This window comes from Mandrillus leucophaeus, unplaced genomic scaffold, assembly GCF_000951045.1.
Source record: "Mandrillus leucophaeus isolate KB7577 unplaced genomic scaffold, Mleu.le_1.0 Scaffold1162, whole genome shotgun sequence".
Classification (NCBI taxonomy): Eukaryota; Metazoa; Chordata; class Mammalia; order Primates; family Cercopithecidae; genus Mandrillus; species Mandrillus leucophaeus.
This window is the reverse complement of record NW_012099899.1, coordinates 205,767-211,577: the sequence shown is the minus strand read 5'-3', so window position 1 is coordinate 211,577 and position 5,811 is coordinate 205,767. Positions and strand designations below refer to the sequence as shown.

At 37.4% G+C, this 5,811-nt stretch overlaps 1 pseudogene; it reads left to right on the top strand.

Moving 5' to 3' along the window:
- LOC105553140 overlaps positions 1 to 4,704 on the top strand; it is a 5,642-nt pseudogene extending 938 nt beyond the window's left edge.
- The last annotated feature ends 1,107 nt before the right edge of the window (positions 4,705 to 5,811 follow it).

Sequence of the window (5,811 nt, the reverse complement as noted above, 5' to 3'; positions counted from 1 at the left end):
GTGTTAGCCAGGATGGTCTCGATCTCCTTAACTCGTGATCCACCTGCTGCAGCCTCCCAAAGTGCTGGGATTACAGGCATGAGCCACCACACACAGCCTTCAACATTATTAAAGAAAAGAATTTTTATCTCAGAATGTTATGTTCGGCCAAATTAAGTTTCATGGGAGAAGGAGAAATAAAACCCTTTTCAGACAAGCAAATGCTGAGGAAATTTGTCACCACCATGCCTGCCTTGCAAGAGCTCCTGAAGGAAGCACTAAATATGGAAAGAATAAACTGGTGCCAGCCATTGCAAAACACATGAAAATATAAAGACCAATGACACTATGAAGAAATGGCATCAACTAGTGCACAAAATAACCAGCTAGCATCATGATGTCAGGATCAAATTCACACATAACAATATTGACCTTAAATGTAAATGGGCTAAATTACCCAATTTAAAGATGCAGACTGGCAAAATGGATAAAGAGTCAAAACCCATCAGTCTGCTGTTTCAAGAGACCCATCTCACATGCAAAGACACATGGAGGCTCAAAATAAAGGGATACAGGAAAATTTATCAAGAAAATGAAAGCAGAAAAAAGCAGGGGCTGCAATTGTAGTCTCTGACAAAACAGACTTTAAAGCAACAAAGATAAAAAATGACAAGGGCATTACATATTGGTAAAGACATCAGTTCAACAAGAGGAGCTAACTATCCTAAATATATATGCACCCAGTGCAGGAGCACCCAGATTTATAAAACAAGTTCTTAGAGACCTACAGAGAGACTTAGACTACCACACAATAATAGTGGGAGACTTTCACACCCAACTGTCAATATTAGGAAGATCAATGACAGAGAAAATTAGCAAGGATATTCAGGACTTAAACTTAGCTCTGGATCAAGTAGACCTAATAGATATCTACAGAACTCTCAACCCTAAAGCAACAGAATATACAGTGTGTAGAGTAATTTCTAAATAAACTACTGGCAAACCAAATCCAGGAGCACATAAAAAATCTTATCCACCAAAATCAACTCAGCTTCATCCCTGGGATGCAAGGGATATGCAAATCAATAAACATAATCCATCACATAAACAGAATAAATGACCAAAAAAAAGCACATGATTATCTCAATAGATGCAGGGAAGGCCTTGATATAATTCAACACCACTTTATATTAAAAACTCTCAATATCTTAGGTATTGGGAACATATCTCAAAATATAGTAAGAGTATCATATTAAATGGGCAAAAGCTGGAAGCATTTCCTTTGAAACCTGGCACAAGACAAGGATGCCCTCCCTCACCACTCCTATGCAACATAGTATTAGAAGTTCTTGCAGGGGAAATCAGGCAAGAGAAAGAAATAGAGGGTATTCAGATAGAGAGGACATCAAATAGTCTCTGTAGATGACATGCTCCTATATTTAAAAACCCCATTGTTTCATCCCCCAAACTTTTAAAGCTGATAGAAAACTTCAACAAAGTCTGAAGATAAAAAAATCAATGTGCAAAACTTACACACCTTTTTAAACATCAACAATAGACAGGCAGAGAGCCAAATCATGAATGAACTCCCGTTTACAATTGCTACAAAGAGAATATAATACCTAGGAATACGCTAACATAGAATGTGAAAAACCTGTTTAAAAATAACTACAAACCACTGCTCAAGAAAATAAGAAAGGAAACAAGCAAATGGGAAAACATTCTATCCTCATAGATAGAATCAATATTATGAAAATAGCCATGTTGGCCAAAGTAATTTATAGATTCAATGCTATTCCCTTCAAATTACCATTGACATTCTTCACACAATTAGAAAAAACAACCACTTTGTGTGCTTTATGTGAAATTTATGTGAAACCAAAAAAGAGCCCACATAGCCAAGATAATCCTAAGCAAAAAGAATAAGGCTGGAGGCATCATGCTACCTGACTTCAAACTATAATACAAAGCTACAGTAACCAAAAGAGCATGATATTGGTACCAAAACAGACATAGCGACAAATAGAACAGAATAAATACCTCAGAAATAAGACTGCCTACCTACAAATTTGTGATATTTGACAAATCTGTCAATAACAAGCCATGGGGGAAGGATTTCCTATTTAATAAGTGTTGCTGGGGAAAATGGCTAGCCATATGCAGAAAACAAACTGGACCCCTTCCTTACACCTTACCTAAAAATTAACTGGGGATAAATTAAAGACTTAAATGTAAAACGCAAAACCATATAAACCTCTGGAAGAAAACCTAGTCAATATCATTCAGAACATAGGCATGGGCAAAGATTTTATGATGAAATTGCCAAAAGCAATTACAACAAAAACTAAAATTGACAAATGGGATCTAATTAAACTACAGAGCTTCTGCACAGCAAAATAAACTATCATCAGAGTGAACAGACAACCTACAGAATGGAAGAAAATTTTTGCAATCTGTCAATCTGACAAAGGACTAATATCCACAATTCACAAGGAACTTAAATAAATTTACAGGAAAAAAAAACAAAACATGTTATTAAAAAGTGGGCAAAGGATATGAACAGACACTTTTCAAAATAAGACACTTTATTTTGTTTTTTTGAGATAGAGTCTCACTCTTACCACTCAGGCTTGAGTGTAATGGCATGATCTTGGCTCACTGCAACCTCCACCTCCTGGGTTCAAACAATTCTCCTGCCTTAGCCTCCTGAGTAGCTGGGATTACAGGTGCCTGCCACCATGCCCAGCTAATTTTTGTATTTTTAGTAGAGACGGGCTTTCACCATGTTGGCCAGTCTGGTCTTGAATTCCTGACCTCAGGTGATCCACCTGCCTCGGCCTTCCAAAGTGCTGGGATTACAGGCGTGAGCCACTTCACCTGGCCAAAAGAAGGCATTTATGTAACCAGCTAACATATGAGAAGAGCTCAACATCACCAATCATTAGAGAAATGCAAATCTAAAACACAGTGAGATATCATCTCACACCAATCAGAATGACAATTATTAAAAAGTCAAAAAACAACAGATGCTCACAAGCTGTGGAGAAATAGGAATGCGTTTACACTGTTGGTGGGAATGTAAATTAGCTCAACCTTTGTGGAAAACAGTGTGGTGATTCCTCAAGGATCTAGAATAAGAAATATCATTTGACCCAGCAATCCCGTTACTGGGTATATACCCAAAGGAGTATAAATCATTCTATTATAAAGATGCATGCACACATATGTTTATTGCACCACTGTTCAAAATAGCAAAGACATAGGACCAACAAAAACGCCCATCAACATTAGACTGTATAAACAAAATGTGGCACATATACACCGTGGAATACTATGTAGCTGTAAAATGGAATGAGACCATGTCCTTTGCAGGGACTCGGATGAAGCTGGAAGCCATCATCCTCAGCAAACTAACACAGGAACAGAAAAGCAAACACTGCATGTTCCCACTCATAAGTGGGAGTTGAACAATGAGAACACATGGACACAGGGAGGAGAACAACACTCACTGGGGCTTGTCATGAGCCTGGGAGGGGAGGGAGAGCATCAGGACAAATAGCTACTGCTTCGCTAGGCTTAAAATATATGTGATGGGTTGATAGATGCAGCAAACCACCATGGCACACATATACCTATGTAACAAACCTGCAAGTTCTGCACATGTATCTCAGAACTTAAAGTAGTTAAGTAATAATTTTTATTATTATTAAGTAAAAAATAAGAAACATCCCCTTATCACAGAGAAATTCTAGAGGGTAGCATTGAGTCCTTGAAAAATAGACTGAGTTGAAAAAATGATAATTCTACAAGGCAGCAAATCAGTGGAGCTGAAAAAAAAAGGTAGGATATAAGAGAGAAGAAATTCATTCTAACTGTGAGCAAATTACACTGTTTTTACAGAATGAGCAAGTGGCTATTCTTAGGCAGAAACAAGATGAAAGATGGACATTTTAACAAAACTAAATGAAAACCTTGTAGAATTTTCCGTTTATGTTTCCACATTAAATTGTCTTCCAAGGGAGGTAGAGGGCAAGTCTATGCACTCAAACCTGAAATTGCTGACACATGTTAAGAATATGCACCACAGGTATCAAAAACTATAATGCCATGAACTCTTTTCATTTAGATTAACAAAATATGGTTTTAGTCTTCCTCCTCAGTATTCTGGCTTAGACATAATTATCAAGCCATTTCAAGGTAATATCATTCTTGACCTTGACAAGGTCAACTTATCATCTCTGAGAATAGAAACGCTATGCAATATAGAAGAACAAAACCAAACATTTGTTATAACCCAAGGAGATTTTATCTCAGCCCTGCTGTGTTGGGCTCTCAGAGATTTAGTTCTGGCAGACATTACTTGAAGGTAGAAGTGGGAAACAAGCCTAAATGGACATTGGGTGTGTGACAAGACTAACTTCTTAGGAACTGGCAGGATCAGCCATCACTTCTGGGTGGTGTCTGGGCAATATATGAAGAGTGGTTATGTTGCATTAGGTCCCAAGACAACTCGACTTCTGCCAGTAGTAAAACCCAGTAAGATTGGTATTTTTCTGGACTATGAATTGAATGATGTTTTCTTTCATAATATGAATGAGAGGTCTGTTCTCTATATTCATAATGATTCACAGAAGTTTTTTGGCCTTATTTTATATTAAGGCAGATTTTGAACCTCTTAAAATCTGTTAATTCTCAGATTCTGAAAGAAAAACAACCAGTAAGTGAATCTGTTTCAGTTTTTGTTGGTAATTTAGGCAGTTTTTTTCTACTTCAGAGAAGAATGTCAATGGTAGTTTAATGGGAATAGCATTGAATCTATGAATTGCTTTGGGCAATATGGCCATTTTAATAATATTGATTCTACCTATGAACATGGGATGATTTTCCATTTGTTTATATATTTTTTCTTGCTTTTTTACTGCTGTCAAAGGTTGTTTTATCTTCTTCAGGTGAATAGTCATAAAAATGGTATTTTTAAAAAATTATACTTTAAGCTCTAGGGTACATATGCAGAACGTGTGGGTTTGTTACATAAGTATACATGTACCATGGTGGTTTGCTGCACCCATAAACCCATTATCTGCTTTAGGTATTTCTCCTAATGTTATCCCTCCCATAGCCCCCCACCCCCTGGCAGGTCCTGGTGTGTGATGTTCCCCTCCATGTCCATGTGTTCTCACTGTTCAACTCCCACTTATGAGTAAGAACATGCAGTGTTTGGTTTTCTGTTCTTGTGTTAGTTTGCTGAGAATGATGGTTTCCAGCTTCATCCATGTTCCTGCAAAGGACATGATCCCATCCTTTTTTATGGCTGCATAGTATTCCATGGTGTATCTGTGACACATTTTCTTTATTCAATCTATCGTTGATGGGCATTCGGATTGGTTCCAAGATTTTGCTATCGTGAACAGTGCCACAATAAACATTCATGTGCATGAGTCTTTATAGTAGAATGATTTATAATCCTTTGGGTATATACCCAGTAATGGGATTGCTGGGTCAAATGGTATTTCTAGTTCTAGACCCTTGAGGAATCGCCACACCGTCTTCCACAATGGGTGAACTAATTTATACTTCCACCAACAGTGTAAAAGCATTCCTATTTCTCCACATCGTCTTCAGCATCTGTTGTTTCCTGATGTTTTAATGATTGCCCTTCTAACTGACGTGAGATGATATCTCAGTGTGGTTTTGTTTCACATTTCCCTAATGACCAGTGATGATGAGGTTTTCTTTCATATGTTTGTTGGCTGCATAAATGTCTTCTTTTGAGAAGTGTCTGTTCATACCTTTCGCACACTTTTTGATGGGGTTGTTTGTTTTTATCCTTGT